The following is a 20,902-nucleotide window of genomic DNA, read 5'->3' on the forward strand; positions in this document are numbered from 1 at the left end:
ATCTATTTGTTTGCTAAAAAGTGACATATTGTGGTTTTAAGACACAATTTGATCCTAGAATAGTAATGGTTTCATTTCAGGTTATGAAGTTTGGATTTTTTGGGGTGACTGGATCAGAATTTTGGTGTGTTTTAGTTGTTGTTTTTTTCCATTCTCTTTTTCGATAACTGCCCACCGGAAGCGTAATATTTCCAGTTTAAAGCATCAAAAACAACTACTAACGCAAGTCTTCTATCATGCACCTGACAAGACCGGTACTGTTGACCTTGCTGTAGCATAGTTCCTTCCATATGTGATAAACTCCGTATAAAATGTCAACAAGCGTCAAGAGCGTGTTCACTGGTCCAATGCAGTAGTTCAAATGTTAATAGGAAATCTCAAGAGTAAAGTCACTCTCATGAAAAGGTCAGTGTGGCCATTGATTTGCACACTTCCACTCTCTCCGGTGGAGCTATTTTTCTTAAACAAACAGTATGATCTTTATAGTGGGGGACCTGGGCGAGAGACGGGTCAGGCTGATTCTCATGGGGCTGGAGGATTAAAAACTGGGGTCACCGTGCTGTAAACAAGGGTTGTTAACTGCTAATTCAATAAAGACATGTGAAATTAATAATACTTCCGTGTTTATAGCTTTTCCAAATAATAAAACTAAATTAAAGTTCAAAGTTAGCTTTATTGTCAGTTTCTTCACATGTACTAGACACACGAAGGAATTGCAATTACATTTCTCTCTATCCCATCCCACTAGATTAACCACTATTTTTTGTTGGAAATGTGTAAAAGAACAAAATGTCTCTTAACATCTCATAACTCAACACTTTTAAACACTACAGGAATGCAATATTTTGGGGAATGCTGTTGTCAGGAAAATCAAACAACAAATGTTAGGCCAAAAGGAAAAACAATAAATCACGAGCATACCAATTATCAATTAGTGAGCAATTTTAACAATTTGAATCTCGAACTGGAGTGAAGTCCGTCTTTTAAATTGCACCAGCTGGGAACAAACCAGTACAAAAGTTCAAGCTGACATCTGCAGTAGATGCGGAAGGAAAAAGCAAGGAGTTCATCTGTAACTCTTTGCAATATGTAAAACCTAAACCAGGGGTCACCAAACTTTTTTCTCTGGGGGCCACATTATTGCTCCTGACTGTGACGGGGGGTCGGGGTAACAGAATTGCATGACCCCGACAACACAGATTATATTCTTTGAAAACCGCTACTCTTTCTTTACATATCAGACAAACTTCATGGTCTTTACACTGAACAAAAAAAATAATCGCTCGTCCACTGTTCTTTGTAAACTCAGCAAATCTCTGTCAACTTTTCGTACTTTAACACGAGTCATTTTGCTGTCCTTAACTGCACTACAGAACTCCGCAGTGCATTTACTGTCACTGAGTGTGTTTACATACACATCAGTGTCCTGGTTATGATCGGCTTTTTTTTTGTTTTGTCATGGTGCATGTAGACACAGTATCCCGGTTTCAGTATCCTGAATAAGCCAGTATCCCGAGTTATGAGAAACAAGGATACTGTAGCTGGTATATTCCGATAGTAACCGGGATACTGTGGCATGTACATGTAGTATCCCGAATACTGCCATAACCGGGCTACTGATGTGCATGTATACGCACTCAATGTTTGATCTCGAGTTTGTCAGGTGACGAAAATTTGGTTGCAAACTTGGCAGCAAATGTAAATACATCATATAACTATTTAAACATAAATACTTCATATATTATCATTTTTAATTGAAAAAAATCAACAAAATACAAGATGCAGATGTGTTTATTATTTGCCAAAAAGTAATAAAAAATAAAAAAAATAGGCCATGACAACTTTTGAGGATTGCTTCATAGGACCAGTTCAAGTGGTGGGGGGCAGAGGGGCTGGGGGGCCGGTCAAAGAGGCGTGGAGGACCGGAATTGGCCCGCAGGCCTTAGTTTGATGACCCCTGCCCTAAAGTATATTGTTAGTTTATATAGGTTGTTCAAATTGTTCATGTTTGCTGATTTGATGACGAGTTTTTCTAGCCCAAATCATTAAAAATCTCATTCATACCAGGCAGAAATATTAAACGCAATAATAAAACATTAAATCCTTGTCTAATACTGTATGTGATCTCGAAAAACATACTGTTACCTTATATACGCACTGACAAATTGTTCACGATGGCTGATTTGTTGATACACGTTATGCCGGCCCAGCCCATTCAGAACGCCATTCAGTCCGGGCAGAAACATAAAACGCAATAAGAAAAACATGAAGCCCTTGTCTAAGCCTTGTTAAATGTCTGCAGCAGCCGTCATTATGCGAGCAGACTCTGCAGTGTCCTGAGGGGAGGCAGAAGACAGAAGAGAGAGGAGAGGGGAGAGAGTGGGGGAGAGGCAGAGTGGGGAGGTTTTTACAGTAAAGTCCATGCCTTCTGGCTACAGCACAGCGGGGAAGCTCTATAGGCCCGCTGTTTGACAATTACTGCGGTACAGCTCTGCATCCCGGCGCCCCCTCCCGACTCTGGGGGGCACCTAAGAAATGAGTGACACGACGAGAAAGAGCGATGAGAATACGCCAAGGCCTTCAACATATTCATTATATTCATTAGCCGCAATGTAATTAAGAAAAGGGTAATGAGAGCTGTATCACTTACTGGTTCTGCTACACCTAGACAATGTACGTTTGAAGGATCACCTCAGGACAAGAGCTTGATGATTTAATTGCGTTTGGGAAAGAAATGACTAAATAAAGACCGCTCCAGGGCTAAAACGAGGGCCCAAACAAACAATGAACACCATTATAAACCTGAGCACTTTTTAATCCAGAATATATACAACTAAAAACAATATATACAGGACTAAACCAGATCTAAAGCGAGACTAAGAATCCAAAATCATCAATATCATTTACTAGGGGTGTAACAATAACCGAAATATCGTGATATCGTATCGTCAAAGTTCTGACAATAATATCGTGGACCATCATAATATATATTGAATTACAAGTCTGTTTGCTTAAATTAAGAGTTATGGTGCAGCAATAGTTAAAAAAACAGAAGGAACTACATAGACCATGATCCTTTGCTCCATTTCAGTGCAAACTACAAGAAGAAATAACAGTTCTCAGCTCTTTTAAGTCTTGTCAAGGCATTTTAAGAGAAAAAAGTAGCATATTAACAGTTTCAGCCTCAACAAAATATCGCAAATATCGTACCGTGATGTTAATATCGTATCGTGAGACTTTGGTATCGTTACACCCCTATCATTTACTGTTTTTACAACCTGACGGCATATAGTTTACGGATGATTTCAGGATAAGCATTAACATTTTTTTGAATGACAAAATGAACCTAAAATGTGACTCTATCCAATTTAAAGTGGACAAATTATGCAAAATAAACTTTTAAGATCCACACGTTTCAACTAGAAGTGGACTTGCTTCTTTTATTTTTTGTTTTAGATCAATATTGCAGTTTCAAATGTCCAAATATTAGGGGTGTAACAATAAACGAAATATCGTGATATCGTATCGTCAAAGTTCTCACAATAATATCGTGGATCATAATAATATATATCAAATTACAAGTCTCTTTGCTTAAATTTTAAGAGTTATGGTGCAGCAATAGCTAAAAAAGACAGAACTACATGGACCATGATCCTTTGCTCCATTTCAGTGCAGACGAGTGAAGACAAAATAACAGTTCTAAGCACTTTTAAGTCTTAGTTCTTTGGATTAAGTCTTGTCAAGGCATTTTAAGAGGAAAAAGTCGCATATTCACAGTTTTAGCCTCAACAAAATATCGCAATAAATATCGTACCGTGATGTTCATATTGTATCGTGAGACTTGGATATCGTTACACCCCTAATTAATCACAAAATGAATCTAAATAAGAAGGTATCAGACTTAAAATGGACATATTATGCAAAATGGACTTTCAAGCATCACACGTTTCAACCAGAAGTGGACTTGCTTCTTTTATTTTTTGTTTTAGATCAGGGGTCTCCAACCTGTAGCTCGGGATTTCTGAATTATACGTATCGTGCTAAGTAACTAAATGATTACTTTGATTAATTATCTTTGTAAATGTATAATTTTGATGCCTAACATTGTGCATAAAACATGGCTTATGTTTCATAGGATCTAACTGCCCCGTCTAAGGCTCTTATATTTACTTAATTTCTTGTGACGACTAAATTGAGGAGTCCTGGTGTTTTCATTTTGTAAAGATGCTCACCAGAGTAAAAAGTTTGGAGACCCCAGTTTTAGATCAAAATTGCAATTTCAAATGTCCAAAATATAACATAATGATGCATGAGTGTCCTAGAAGTCAAAGTATAGTTAACATTACACTAAACTAGGGATGGGCATGATTAATCGATTAATCGATAATTGATCATTAAGAATTTCATCGATTACGTTAATTTTAATCGACAAACCGAATGTAGGTTGCTGTGTGTATCGTGACCAAACAGGTCTGTACATGTGTCTCTCTGCACTCAGAAGGAGCGAGACACAAACAGTCGGTCAGTCTGCAGCGTACAGAAGCACAAATGTGTATTTAACGATGATTTGTACAAGAAATTCCAGGCTTTCCATTGCGTTTGGGACAAGTGTGAGTCCATGTGCACAGTGTACAAAGCAGCACATATGTTTCGGTGTCCAGTGGGAAAAAGTTTTGCCCGGTGAGAGTCGCACAATCACCTCCCTCCCCCGTACGGTGTCCTGATTTTGACAAACGCAAATCTGGTCACACTAACCTGTATTCCACTGAGTCATGTCTTTTAATCCGACAGAAATTGACCACATCAGCGACACAAGAGCTGTAGTTTTATCTTCGCTGAGTTTATGCAAATTAGCGATGCGGTTTTAAGTTTTGTTTCTGTGAGAGTTGCGCAAAACTGAATTAAACACATTATAATGTCAAACGGGCTGATGTGGCTCTAGAGTCGTTACGGTTTATATGTCGTAAAGTTGAATTTATTTATGCAGATTAGTAGTGCAGATAGTAATAATAATGATGATCATTTTAATATAAAAAGTTAATGATTAATCGATAATCGATCGTTAATTCTTCAGACGATCGATTAAGAAAATTTCATCGAATGCCCATCCCTACACTAAAGTTGAAAAATTTGACTGTAACATCTGACTAAACCAGGTCAATCACACAATCTCACATCAAAATTGGGATTAATCTTGGACCTGGATTTAGACCAGGACTAAACCTGTGCTATACATTTTTCTCCGCCTTAACTGTGCAGGTTTGAGTGATCACCTCGGGACATGCGCTTGACAAATTAAACACGGTTGTGAAGAAAACATGTCTCCTCCTGCGCGCTCAGACGCTCAGTGGCTAATGTCGAGAGCGAAGCGATGAGAAAAGGGCCTAAAGGTTACAAGAACCATTTGCCTGAACACGGCCACATTCAGTCTGTCTTCTGTAATCGTCGTGGGGGCGCTGGATGATTTCGAGCACTTTGAGGTATCGTCTGAAATGGATTAATAATGGGAGAGTGCGGCCTCGCGTGCATACTTAAACATGCGCGCCCATGCTTCATCTCGATGTCAGGAACGAAAAAAAAGATGAAAACGGAATTAGGGCTTAATCCTTTGCATGGACGGCCGCAAATGAAGAGAGGAGGAAGATTGAAGAGGAAGAAGGAAGAAAAAAATAAATAAATAAAAACGCCCCAAAGAACGTCTTGCAATTTTCTCATCATTTCATGCATCTGAAACAAAACTAATTTACGGCGCGTCACGGTTGACTCGGCACGCGCAAACATGAGAGCCAATACGCCTCGCCGTGTCATCTGCCCTCGTATCAAAACACGGGGCTTCGTATATATCGAAGAAAGGACCTGGTAGAGAGAGAGAGAAACCGCTTAATATGGTCTTATCTAAAAAAGCAGTCTGGCAAAACCCGCTGATACGAGGCTGCCTTTGCCGCGGTTTGATTCCCATCTCAAAAACGGCGGCGTCCGGTGCCTCCCTTCTCGCTTTATTTCCTGTCTCGGGTCAATCCGGTGTCGCCGTCGTACAGTCTGATAAAGTTATATGCACGGCAGCGACCAAAGGGGACGCCCACGGATATATGAAGCGAGGTTGAAGGGGAAAGATGAAAGTCGTAGAGGTGAACTGTACTGTCCTTTTCAGCGCGAAATAATGAGCAACACGCAAGAAATCAGCTCAACGTTTCCAGATCATGTGTTGTCAGACGTATCCAGAGTGATAAAATTAATATCTTGTTACAAAATCACTACAATATCCAGTGTTGGGGAGTAACAGATTACATGTACCGGGATTACGTAATCAGAGTACAAATTATGAGTAACTGTATTCAGTTACTGTTACTGTTTCAGTGAGTGGTAATTGGATTACAGTTACTTTGTTGGAATAAATGGATTACAGGGCGGTATTTTCCTGTTTTCACATTTTGGGCTAAACCAGGACTAAAACCAGGACTAAACCAGGACTAAAAGCAGGACTAAAGCAGGACTAAACTAAGACTAATCTAAGACTAAAACTAGGACTAAAACCAGGACTAAACCAGGACTAAAAGCATTACTAAAACAGGACTAAAGTAGGACTAAATTAAGACTAATCTAGGACTAAAACTAGGACTAAAACCAGAACTAAAACCAGGACTAAAGCAGGACTAAATTAAGACTAATCTAGGACTAAAACCAGAACTAAAACCAGGACTAAACCACAACTAAAAGCAGGACTAAGCAGGACTAAAGCAGGACTAAAACCAGAACTAAAACCAGGACTAAAAGCAGGACTAAAGCAGGACTAAAGCAGGACTAAACTAAGACTAATCTAAGACTAAAACTAGGACTAAAACCAGAACTAAAACCAGGACTAAACCATGACTAAAAGCAGGACTAAGCAGGACTAAAGCAGGACTAAACTAAGACTGATCTAGGACTAAAACTAGGACTAAAACCAGAACTAAAACCAGGACTAAACCATGACTAAAAGCAGGACTAAGCAGGACTAAAGCAGGACTAAACTAAGACTAATCTAAGACTAAAACTAGGACTAAAACCAGAACTAAAACCAGGACTAAAAGCAGGAATAAAGCAGGACTAAATTAAGACTAATCTAGGACTAAAACTAGGACTAAAACCAGAACTAAAACTAGGACTAAAACCAGGACTAATCAGCACTAAACCAGGACTAAACCAGGTCTAAACAATATGACATTAACAGTAGAATGGACATAATTTAAGGCAGCAGTGATCTCATATAAAAATCATTTCTCTATCAATAATATTTTATATTTGGTCAAGTAACGACTGGACTTTTTATTTTCTTTTAGCAGACAAAACATCTTATGATAAGATTTCCTGGTCTTTGCTTCTCTACAGCAAACAGTCACTTATTCATGGAGACTTGGGCTCAACAGACAATTTGAAGAAAACAAACAAGAATTTTCAGGATGTGGTCGCTACATTCACGTAAGTTTTAAAAAGCATGACAATATCAAGTAATCCAAAGTATTCAGATTACTTTACTCACTTTAAGTAATTTAATGGATTACGTTACAAACTACATTTTGGGGTAATCTGTGTGTAATCTGTAATCTGTAGGGGAATACATTTTAAAAGTAACTTTCCCATCACTGACAATATCACAGAAATTATTCAGAAATGGGCTAAAACTCGGGTCTTCGTTAATTAACATTAGTATTAGTTTGTACGACCATAAAACAAAAACATCTTTACATTCTTTCATTCTCATTGTGATTTATTTTTTACGATCATAGACGATAAACTTTTGGACCTTTGTCATTATTACTATTAGTTTGTACGACCATAAACGAATAAAAAAAAAACAAATCTAAAGTGGCATCTTAAAAAAAAATTAAGATAAAAAAGTGACTGTATTTCTGTTCGAGGTGTTAGTTTATGGAACAAAGAATGATGATTTTTAAAAAGTCCAACACTGTACAAACCTTGAAAAAAAAAAAAAAAAAAAAAAGTATGAAGCTTTATGTTTTAAAAGATAGAGAGATCTGGAATGAATGAATTATGCATTAAATTTGGTTTCTTATATGTACAGTGAGTTGTAAATGCAAACTTGTTGTTCATGCGCTGTTTTCTTTTCTTTCTTGGAATTCTGTTGTTGTTTAATAGGGTTTGGTACTTTTGCTTCAACTTGGTCCCTTTCTGTCATGATCCATGTAGTTTGTGGTCTGTTGTTTTTGTTTTGTAGTTTGTAGTGCTGCAAAATGACCCAGTAAAAAAGTTTTAAAAAGAAAGAAATGGGCTAAAACATGCCTTGGTTGAGGTTCAAGTATCTCTCAAAAAGCGAAAGAGTTGTGAAAATTCTGCGTTTATTTAATTCTTTGAAAGGGGTATTGCACATTAACGCTATAAATGTATATTTTATTGTCCCTTTCAATGCTAAATAATGAGCAATCTGTAAAAAGACAACCAAACCTTTCCGGATCTTGTGTTGGGGATGTTGATCAGAGGTAAGGCTGTGCAATTTATCGAATTTTGATCGCGATTTCGATTTGTATGTGAAACGATCTCCAAACTCATACAATCAAGTTTATTTTGGGATATTTTTTATAAAAATAAGCACATTTATTTTATTTTTTAAACATAAACACTGTAGAAGAGCCAGCTGTATACATTATTTTGGACACATTTATGCTTTTCTATGCCTTATTTCATATTCAAAGTATATTTTATTTATTCATTTTATGTTTTATACATTGCAAAACTGCTCTAAGGTACATATTTGTAGCCTGGCCTAACCTAGTTTTGCAAAAACAATAACAACAATAACAAAGTGAGTATTTTTGAGAGAGAGAAATCGTAAATAAATGCATCGTATAACAAAAAAATAATCGTTTCAATAATCGTGATTTCAATACTGACCAAAAATAATCGTGATAATGTTTTTTTCCATGACCGAGCAGCTCTAATCAGACGTATCTAAAGTGGACAATATTTCCAATTTTTAGTAAATTTTCTTGGCATTATAGTTTTGAAACCATAATCCGTATGAAACTTATAATGACTCCTCGCATTCAAATTCATTTCTACTCAGTACTCAGCATTTGTCACAATATATAGCAAATCAAATACATATAAAAATAGTAGGAGCACAAATATTATTACTAAAGAGATATGATAGAAGCGAGGATGAAATGAAAAGATGAAAGCTATAAGGTACACTTTAATGTCCCTTTCAATGATAAATAATGAGCAACATGTAAGAACAGAACCAGACTCTTCCAAACAGCAGGCGTGGGTTTGATATTGACAAAAATGCATCTTGCCATGTTACAATATTCAAATAAAATGATCAGAACCCAAAGGAAATGTGCTAAAATATGCCTGTACATGTGTTGGCTCAAGTTGGAGTCGCACACAAACTGAAATAACTGTGAAAACGGTTTATTTATTCAGGTTTTTGAAAGAGGCATTGCACATTAATCACCATCAAACAACGTAAACATGCCTGAGTTAACTTATTTGAACTAATTTCCATCGGTAGCCTCTTTGTCAGATCTGAAAAAGGAAGCCTCAACGCGATTAAAACTAAAAAATGATCACAAAAGTACAGAAATTTGCATACAAGTATAACAAAATTGACAGAAGAAAATGTTAAAACTAGTTATACTTTATGTCTGTAGTACTGTCTTAAACATATAGAAGTAATTATATTTTATCTGTATTTATTCTTCATTCATCGGGAGAGCTGAAAAGTCACAATATTCTCCCTATATATTGTATTTTATTGAAATATGGAGCTCTTGTGCCAAACTATAACACGTTTCTGGCGGTAGCGAATCCAACCTCGGACCATCTTGCTGTGAGGCGAGCGAATTAACCACTGCACCACTGTGACCAGAAAATACAGAAGGCACGAACTAAAACTTAGACTTAGACAAACTTTATGCATCCACAAGGGAAATTATTTGGACACAGTAGCTCACGCATCACAATATACTAGGGACGTAACAATAAACGAAATATTGTGATATTGTATCGTCAAAGTTCTCTCAATAATATCGCGAACCATCATAATATATATTGAATTACAAGTCTCTTTGCTTAAATTAAAAGTTATGATGCGGCAATAACTAAAAAAAACAGAAGGAACTACATAGACCATGATCCTTTGCTCCATTTCAGTGCAGACTACAAGAAGAAATAAGCACTTTTAAGTCTTTGGATTAAGTCTTGTCGAGGCATTTTAAGAGGAAAAAGTAGCATATTAACAGTTTCAGCCTCCACAAAATATCGCAATAAATATCGTACCGTGAGATGTACATCGTGAAAATATCGTACAGAGAGATTTGGATATTGTTACATCCCTAATCGTGAGCCTCCTCAACATATCGTGAGCTTTTCCACGATATCGCAATAAATCGTACCGTGAGCTTCATACCGTAACGATATCCTATCATGAGACTTGGATATCATTACACCCCTATAATATACCGTGTTTTTCGCACTATTAGGTGCTCTGGATTATAAGGCGCACTGTCATTAAATGGTCTATTTTCGAACTTTTTTCACAAATAAACCGCACTGGACTTAAAACGAAACACAACAGTTGGATGGGTCAGTGGGACTTTGTTTGTCGCGTTCACGGTGACTCTGGGCTTTGTTCAGTTGTGGCGTGTAGGGAGGGTGCTGTCTGGGACCAACGGATTGTCGGCGTGTTCGCAGTGACTCGGTTGTTCAGTCGTGTCTAGAAGCGGCACATTGCGCTCGCTTTTTTCGGTTCGTTCGTCCGTTCCGTTCCTCGTCGGCGTGGAGCGACGAGTGTGTCTGCGAATGGTGCGGCTTTGTAGTTTACTAAAGTCGTGCTGCGACACCCGAGCGGATTCGTGTACAGGGCGCTCCGGATTGTGGGGCGCGCAGTCGTTTTTTTTGATGGCGTTGGAGGCTTATGAGCGCGCCCTACGGTAATAATAAACACAAAAAACATAAACGGCAATAATAAATTTGAGATAAACAGCAAAAGTCTGATGTCAGATAGAGAAAAACGGAGTCGAATATGCACTATACGCAATAACTCCACGCAGAAAGTCCAAGATCTGAACCTTGCTGAGGTGAAAATGCTAATTAGTACTCCACAATCCTGCCAATCCTACATCAACCAGAGCTGCGGGGCCAAAACAGAATCCTCACTGTAACATCGCACCATAAGGATATACGGGGGATATGTTATGTTATGTCCCTTTATGCAGACAAGAAAAAAAGCTTAAGATTGTGGGCGATGGTGACAGAAGCATGACAAGCACCTACGCAAACAGAAATGCAGTGTTTATACATATCCCTCTGTAGGCTTCACACAAATGCTGAGTAAACTATTCAGCCGAGGGAAGCGTCTCATTAAATAAGGCCCAGTGACGCATATTGATTTCTCCCTATAGACTTGAAGACACCTATTGTTCGGGGATCTTCGCCGTTAGATCTGCGCTGTCACTTGGCTGACGAACATCAATATGGAGCTCCGCCATGCATTTCCAAAAGGTTAATTACACTTATAAGCTATTATTCTTTTAACGTGCCATAGCGTCTGTCGGTCTGATTGGGGCGGTACCTGGGAGTCGTAATGATCGTGATCGGTGGCCGTGATGTTTTGGTCGTACGTTTAATTAATAGGAGCAGGTCGTTTCCCTTGTGGTGTCATGACTATAACCCTGAAATCAAGAGTATAGTTACTTCAAATAATGGGTACTTTAGTATGCAAACAGCTGGTAATGGTAAGAATAAATAAATAAAATCTCAAAAACTTAGTAGCTACAATAATAGTATAATATCTGACATCAGCTATAATAATTGAACATGGAAAGCTAAGCAAAAGAAATGTATATTATAGCCTTTCTAAACAATAAATAAATGAGATAATATGGTTTTAATAGGAAAGTTACGCAAACATTACAACATTTTTACTGCGTTTTCTTGGCATTGTGGTTTCGAAACCATAATTAGAATGTAAAAGGGATAATAAATAATAATAATAATAAATCAGACATATATAGCACTTTTTTGGACACTCAAAGACACTTTACAAACAAATAAAAAGTGACACTGTAACAATATCCAAATCTCTCGGTACGATATTATCACGATATGCATCTCACGGTACGATATTTATTGCGATATTTCGAAGAGGCTGATATAATTGTAGATGGGACACTTTTTTTGCTTTGAAAACACCTTGACAAGATTTTGGTGTGAATTATTTCTGTCATAATCCTAAGATTTCAAATACAAAACATATTTCTTCATGTTGTCTGCGCTGAAATGAATCATGGGATATGTAGTTTCTGATGTTCATAAGCTGTTGCTACTGTAAAACGATGCATTTAAGGCAAAGGAACTTATAATTCGATATATTGTGGCAGCCCACGAGTTTTGACGATACGATATCACGATATTTTGGTTATTGTTACATTCCTAGTACGTAACTTGCAATGTTTACATAGTGGGTAATTATAAAGATTACTCACAAGTGTCGTGTAATTTAATACTACTCAATGCAAACAATTTGTCACAATGTAAATCTATACAAATACATATAAATACATAAACACTGGGCCAAAGTAGTAGTAGTAGTAACTTCAAAATAGTATTGCTAAAAAAATTTCTCCAGTAAATGCACTTTAATTCGTTATTACTAATAGGGCTGCTCATGATTCTCGATTATTTTGGTCAATATTGAAATCACAGTTATTCAAACGATTATTTTTTTGTTACATGATGCATTTATTCAGCATTTCTCTATCTCAAAAAAACAAAAAAAAAAAAAAAACACTTTGTTATTGACAATTTACACCAAACTACAATATACACCAGACTACAAATATGTACCTTAGAGCAGTTTAGCGATGTATAAAATTAATAAAATATACTTTGAACATGAAAAACATAAATGTATCCAAAATAAACTATATATCCAGCTGTTCTACAATCTCTGTAATTAAAAACCAAAATAAACTTAAATAAACTTGTTAAGCTTTACTCGTTTCAGTGTGATTATATGAGTTTTGAGATCGTTTGACACATAAATCAACATGGAGATCAAAATTCAATTAAGTGCACAGCCTTAATTACTACTACAGGGCTGTCAAAAGTATCAGAAACCAGATATTATCAATATTAAAACTAATATCGAAACCAGATACTCATTTGTACTACTGATACTAAAATAGTCACATTCACAGTACAACGTCACCACATGGCAGATATTTAGTACTTTTTGAGTGCCTCAGTTGTTTACTACGTTGTATTTAAGACTGGTCCCTACACTGAACAGCACCAAAAGGACAATTCTGCACATTTTTTGTAGATCCGAGTAGCACTCCTGCCCCCAAAGCTTTGCGTAGTCACATTCACAGGACAGAAATGAACCTTTGGAACAGCTTCAGAATGATCTTGAGCTGTTTAAGAGCAAATACAAGAGCAGGAATGTCACAATAACCAAAATATTGTGATATCGTATCGTCAAAAGCCTCACAATAATATCATGGACTGTCACAATATACCGAATTACAAGTTCCTTTGCTTAAATGCATGGTTTTATAGCAGCAACAGCTTATGAACATCAGGAACTACGTATCCCATGATTCATTTCAGCGCAGACAACATGAAGAAACATGTTTTTTACTTGAATTTTTGGGATTATGATGGAAATAATTCACACCAAAATCACGCAGAGGTATTTTAAAAAGCAAAAAAATGTCCTATCTTCAAAATATTGCAATAAATATCGTACCGTGAGACGCATATCGTGAGATTTGGATCCCTAGCACAGACTAATAAACGCCGATGGACCACGGAGGGAATCCACAGATATAAAACCACATAAGAAAGTACTCATATTTAATGTTAAAATCACATTCTGTTGTCTAAAGAAAGAGCTCCGAGTATCGAATCTCTTCCTTGGAAACGTCAGTATCGTGACAATGACAACACTGCTATCTATTCATCTCCTATAACAGCCCAAACGGCAGCTTTTTTTTGGGGCGAGAATAGAGGAAGTAGAGGAGGGGAGAAAGAGAGCAGCGAGAAAGTGGGAACAAACAGAGCGTTCCATTGAGGTCGGGTCCACAGACACATCATTGAGTGTGACGCGATGATTCATGTCAGCGGCCGCAGTCTTCATACGAGTCCCCCCCCCCCTCCCCAACCGGCCCGGGCTCTCATCACTCACACCCACACGACAGCCGAACTTCCTCCAGGACACCGCAGTCGAGATAACAGGTGCTCGACTCAAAACTCAAAACGTAACAAGCACCTGAACCCGCTGTTGGACGTGACAGCTGGAGCTCAGTTCCTCCGTTAAATATTGGAACTGGAATTGGTTTTAGGTCACAAATTCTTATTATAGTCTCGTATAAGAAGTTATTAATAAATGACTGCGTGTTTTTTTTTTTGCATAGTTTATTTTTTATTTATCGTTTTTATTTCACTACAGTATTAAAACTTGTCTCCTACACTTTAATGTCCATGAAGATAAGCAGGTTACGGGTCAGATCTGTGGAGAGGTTGTTTGATAGTTTCTTTGTTTTGTTTTTTTTGTTCTCGAGTAAATGTAAAATGGATATACTGTGGAACATTTCAGGCAAAGTAATAGCATCGCCATGGAGACAATAAGCAGATGGTGATCCTAGTTTAGATGTACTGTAATACATATGGTAGGTTTGTCCTAGTTCTTATTTTATTTTGTTTTAATTCATTTGTTGTCATTTGCTTAGTGTCCTTGGTATGACCTCACTGCAGTCAATATATAGTCCTGGTTTAGTCCTGGTTTAATCCTGGTTTAGTCCTGGTTTAGTCCTGGTTTAGTCCCGGTTTAGTTTAGTCCTGGTTTAGTCCCTGGTTTAGTTTAGTCCCGGTTTAGTCCCGGTTTAGTCCCGGTTTAGTCCCGGTTTAGTCCCGGTTTAGTCCCGGTTTAGTCCCGGTTTAGTCCTGGTTCAGGGCTGTTTAAATCCTGGTTAAATTCTGGTTTAGTTCTAATTCGGTTCTGTTTCAGTCTTTTTTCAGTCCTGGTTTAGTCCTGGTTCAGTCCTGGTTTAGTCCTGGTTCAGTCCTGTTTAAATTCTGGTTTAGTTCTAATTCAGTCCTGTTTCAGTCTTTTTTCAGTCCTAGATCAGTCCTGGTTTAGTCCTGGTTCAGTCCTGTTTAAATCCTGGTTAGATTCTGGTTTAGTTCTAATTCAGTTCTGTTTCAGTCTTTTTTCAGTCCTGTTTAGTTAGTCCTGGTTCAGTCCTGGTTTCCTGGTTTCCTGGTTAAATTCTGGGTAGTTCTAATTCAGTCCTGTTTCAGTCTTTTTTCAGTCCTAGATCAGTCCTGGTTTAGTTCTGGTTTAGTCCTGGTTATATTCTGGTTAAGTTCTAATTCAGTCCTGGTTCAGTCCCCTTTAAATCCTGGTTCAGACCTGGTTCAGTCCTGGTTCAGACCTGGTTCAGTCCTGGTTAAATTCTGGTTAAATTCTGGTTCAGTTCTACTTCAGTCCTGGTTCAGTCCCATTTAAATCCTGGGTAAGTCCTGGTTCAGTCCTGTTTAAGTCCTGGTTAAATCCTGGTTAAATCCTAGTTCAATCTTGGTTAAATTCTGGTTAAATCCTGGTTAAATTCTGGTTCAGTTCTGGGTCTGTCCTGTTTCAGTCTTTGTTCAGTCCTGGTTGAATCCTGCTTAAATCCTCGTTAAATTCTGACTCAGCTCTAATTCAGTCCTGGTTCAGTCCTGGTTGAGTCCTGCTTAAACCCTGGTTAAGTCCAAGCTCAGTCCTGGCTCCATCACGTCACTACACGCACGCACACACACACACACACACACACGCACACACACACAGAGAGCGCCCGCAGGCTCCCCCTCCGCTCTCAGGTATTCCGACCACAACACGGCCACTTAAGGGGACTTCAATTACTTCATAACGCAAATCCACTACAGAATATCACTTGTCCCTGTCACTACAATGCTCGAAAACGTAATGAATACCTTTAGTGCCAAGGTCGGAGTAAGTTTATCCATTAGCGAGCCGTAATATTGACAAGGCTTGGCTCTGCGGGTCCAAAGCGGAGCGTAATGTTGTATAGTCGTAACGTTGGCCGACAGACAGGGGGTAGTATGTCAATGTGAGGTGCTTACAGGCCGATAAAGGCTGCTGTTCCAATTCCTACAGGCAGCCGGTGATGGACAGCGCGCAGGGAGAGACAGAAAGAGAAAGAGAAAGAGAGTGAGGAGAGAGGAGGGAAACAAGAGCGGGAGAGCGGTGCCAAAGCTAATACAATTTTAAACAGTGTGGTATGAATGGGGAAGCTGCACAGGAAAGACAACTGCAGGCCAAGCTACTCGTACTATCAGTCTGCGGAGTAACTATAGCTCGCAAATCGTAAATATGCATCAAAATATGATAAGGAAATGGCAAAAAACCTCTTCGTACTGGAGTTACCTGCACCAATTTTACAAAACATCTATTTTAATAATGGTTTAGCGAGTAGTTTTCTCACTTTCTATTGATCTAAATGATGTTTTTGAGTGCTTTTGAATCAATATATTCGTGTTGTTACTGTAGTAGTTTGGTCAAATGTAGTAGTTTTTAAATGTGCAATAGAAATAAACTCTGACTTGACTTAAAAAACACATGAATCGAGAAAAATCTTGAGTCAAACTTGTGGTACGATGATAAAAACCTAAGCTTAAGGTGTGATTTTGGTTAAAACTATGTGAAAAAAGTCAGTCAATTTCACCTAAAATAGAAGTACAAGGAGTAGAATAGAGTAAACAATAATGGTGTGATGTTTTTTTCCCATAGCTTCAGAGTAATTTGTACCTATATGTGTTGAGCCAGCCCCGAGAAAATAGATGTATTCAGTGCGGAGTGCAGGTGTAGGGGAGCCGGGGTGGGGGCGGAGGAGCTTATAGTACAAAGTCTGTCTGCGCTATGAGGGGTCTGCATTTTGTATAGGCTGGAGCAGCTGCTTTCTGCATGAGAGGCACAAGCGCATTGGAGTCAGGCAACTGAGCACCGAGAGGAAACTGGACAGGACTATTTTGTATCACCAGGAGTCTACCACAACTGCCCACTAAACTGCACAGATCAGAACATAAATCTACAGCAGTAACCGAAGCCAACGTGTTAAAATGTCACTAGATGCATTTCCAACTAACTCTGGTACAAAAGGGAGTAGTGGGTCTAATCTAAATCTAAAGGAGAATAGTCAAAGCTCAAAGCAGGTTCAGTGTATATTTATTTTAGTCTATGTGCTTCCTCACAATGATCAGGATTATATGATTAAGGCTAAAAAAGGGGCAAAGTAGCTGCTCCATAAGATATGAGGTGAACACGGACGCGCCACAGACTTTGGTTAAGGTGTGAGGATGAACCTGTCTGCTGGAGACGCGGGAGCCACATGGAGACTGAGCGGTAACAGGGAAAGTGCGTTATCCACGAATCACACTGTGGATACAACTCTTAAAGCGACACGCAGACTGTGACTTTAAAATACTGGAGAGTGGAGCTGGCACGTTTGAAGGCTGAGATGTAAAATGTGTCTGACAGCTCCGTTTGAGAGAGGCAATCCCATGTGGATCCAGATCCGTGTCAAACACGCTGCAATACAAAACTTCCCTACACCCTTTTTATGTTAATGTCCTTAAACAGAAACGCTGGCACCTCACGAGCAGCATTCAGCCGGTTTAATCAGAACAGCAATGTCCTTACTGATTTGTTCCTGAAGGTACAGCACAAGTACAACGCGAGTCCCGAGTCTCCCGGTAGTTTTAACCTTCGCAGTACATGTGCTCGTGAAAAACGGTGGAGAAATGCGAGGACGGGCTCGTGATGGAATCAGAAAATAGAGATAATTTATAAAAGCTCGCGTCCAAAATGACTGGATTTTGAACATTTCCTCTCGGGGACAGCGTGGTCCAAACGGGCAGGTTCGCCCGAGTGCGCAGAGCGACCATGGCGCAGCGAGAGCAGGTGCAGCACACCTCCTGTCACCTGGATGGTGCAGTGGCAAACTCAGGGCAGCGCGCGGACAAACCGCCCGCGAGCACGCTGCCTCGGTCCGGAGAGAGTCCACTGACGCCTCGGGAGCAGCCCGTGGTCCTTACCTGTAATCTGTGCAGATAGATCCACTTCACAGCCGCAGCCGCATCGACACTGCGGAAAGAGGCACGTCCAGAGCAGTCCCCAACTCCGCACGCTCCCCAAAACACGCAAGATCAAAATAAACGGTAAATCCGGATAAAACGGCTAGTCCAGTTTAAATCCCCGGTCCAAGTAGAGTAAGAAGAAGGCGGATCCTGTTCGGGACTTCCAGCAGCATCCCCCGCTCAGCAGGACCGTAGCACGCCGCTCTGAGTACCCTGAAAGCCGGTAGCAGAAGCTCCCATTCCCCGACGAGGACGCACTTGGTATGCCGCTGGAAAAGCCGCTGCGCCGCACACGGGATAGGCTACCGCAGGAGGAGGCAGTGCCCGGGAGCGCGTACGATGTGACTCAGTGCGGTGCTCTCGCTCAACTGAGGTGGAGAGAGTGCTGCAGCAGAGTGCAAAAGACGGGGGGGCGGGGAGGCGGAGGAGGGAGGGGGGCGAGGAGAAGACAAGAGCGCCCAGGAGTTAGGAGCTTTCAACGGGACTTGGGATGGCGCTGAGCCCGCTGAAAACGGCCACAAGAGGAGCACGGGTCTGTCGCTGGCCGCAGTAGCACACCGGAGGCGATTGGCTGCAGCATGGGCTCGGTTTGGGTTGGGTCAAGTCCTTGGCTACTACCCTAAAGAGTCTTATTCAGCATCACAGTCGACTGGAGCGTTAAAATGCCCGTTTAAACCCTTTACAAATGCCTAAATGTTTCTCTAATATTTCACTTGTGCATGTTAAAAATGTTTAACAAATCAGTTTATAGGCCTGTATATGTGTTAAAAACATTATAATTAACCCAGATATGTTTTATATTTACTATATTTTATTGTATTTTACTACAAAATCCAGCCTAGAATGGTGCTTTATTCAACTTTTACTATTTTTTGCACTTCATTTTGTCATTTGAATTTGAACATTATCATCTACTACATCTAGGTTACGTTATCCGTTGCCAAAAATCTCTAAATTAAGATAAAATGTTATGAAAACGACATCTTAAAAGTCAAAGGGGTGTCTTCATACAAACGCACGACAATAGGAGGGTGAAAGCATCAGATCAGGCGTTTGAATCTAATCTGGGGATCATTTAAAGACAGAGATTAAGCAACACGGGAGCGTAATTAGGACACTCGCATAGTTACAGGGGATTAAAAATCTGCATTTTTGTCCTTTGATGATCTTTTAACACAATTCACAAGTGTATACCCCTCCCACTTTATGCAATTAATATGCTTAAAATCTCATTATGTAACCGTGCTCCTAATGAATAAGTGTTAATAAGGGCAGATATGTTATATTAATGTTCTCTGTTTACCTAAAGGACAAAAAACGCTGCCATTATCCAAATTATCCCATATGCTGCGGTGTTTTAGCCCACTCTAAGACACTGTTTAAACTCTACTGCATAAATAAGGATATAACACACATTTTTAAAGAGTGTTATTGTGAATATCTTGTAATATCTTGTCTGCTTTTGCCTATTTTTTGTGAGGAACCAGATCCACAAATTAACCCTATGGATATGGCATTGGTTTCTGTTGCAAACGTAACAACGCCCTCTGGTTTGTCCCTTTTAAATAAACAGATAAATAATAAATAATATAATTGTACCTTGCAGGAAATTGGTCTTCTCCATTTGACCCATCGTTCGGTGACGCGGGGGTTACAGCCAGGAGTAGAGCGCATCAGCTGGAACCTAGAGCTTTAAAAAAAAATAAAATAAATAAAAAGTATTCTAATGAAATCCCGACAAAGTTCATCCATTTTATCCAAATTAATGTTTAAATAGCCAAGTTGTGCTGCTTTTCATTGTCTAAAGTGTCCTAATGTCCCCTTTTTTGTCGAGCCAGTATGCCCCGGGTAAGTATTTTTTATTTAACTTTTACTTTTTTAAAATTTTTACAGCGCCCAAACTCATCAGAGACTCATCTATTTTCAAAAAAGCCCTGAAAACTCACCTGTTCCAAAACCAGAACTCCTGTTTATCTGTTTATTTTCATTTGCGTTTGTGTCTGTCCTGATCTACGAGAAGTGTTTTTGATCATTATTATTGCTGATTTTCACCTTATACTTTCTTAACTTTATTCTGATAACTCTATTTTTTCCTGCTGGTCGGCTCAGCTACCGGAAAGAATTATCTCTTGAGGATGAATAAAAGAAATTCTGATACCTCTGGGGTGTATTGTCAAGTGAAATGAAGTGATATTATTTAAAACAACGCGGCTCACGTTAATGAGACAAAACTTTTGCAGCATTCTTGGGTTTTGTGAGGATGCACCAGGTTTGTTCTTGCTGCTGCAGTCGTCTCTCTTCTCTCTTTTTCTCGTCTCGTCCCTTCGTCTTCCTCCCTCTCTCTTTCTCTCCTCCTCCGTTTCCTCTGTGCCTGTGCATGTCGTTCCCAGGGTGGACCGTCGCTTTGAAACACTGCACCAGAGCCCCACCTACAGGCCAGACAAAACGCACATCACAACATCTACAGAGAGACAGGCACCAAACGCCACTCCAAGCACTTTTACGCAGCGGATCGCACGCAATAAAATGGATTTAAAAAGCACGATTTGCACCAGGTAAGTAACTAGTCTATGCAAAATACTGCCAAAATAAGCAACAACATAAGGCAGGCTGTTACTGTTTGGCTGGAAGTAACATAAACGCTTGTATTTCTAAACAGAGCAACGATTATTAGTGTCCAGTAATGCATAAATTACAGCGTTTTATCCTTTTTTTTATTTTACTAATGCTAAAAACAAAGCTACTAGCGGCAAATATTATC

General features: G+C 39.2%; 1 protein-coding gene across 1 annotated transcript in view; it reads right to left on the bottom strand.

Moving 5' to 3' along the window:
* Positions 1–18,494, bottom strand: part of plxna4 (plexin A4) — a 659,145-nt gene extending 640,651 nt beyond the window's left edge. The window contains 1 exon segment of the mRNA XM_055154191.1: positions 18,100–18,494. The gene's annotated coding sequence lies outside the window, so the exon portion shown is untranslated.
* Between the last annotated feature and the right edge of the window lie 2,408 nt (positions 18,495–20,902).

The sequence above is a fragment of the Boleophthalmus pectinirostris genome, unplaced genomic scaffold (genome assembly GCF_026225935.1).
Source record: "Boleophthalmus pectinirostris isolate CB_2022bp ecotype Guang Dong unplaced genomic scaffold, ASM2622593v1 HiC_scaffold_18, whole genome shotgun sequence".
NCBI lineage: Eukaryota > Metazoa > Chordata > Actinopteri > Gobiiformes > Gobiidae > Boleophthalmus > Boleophthalmus pectinirostris.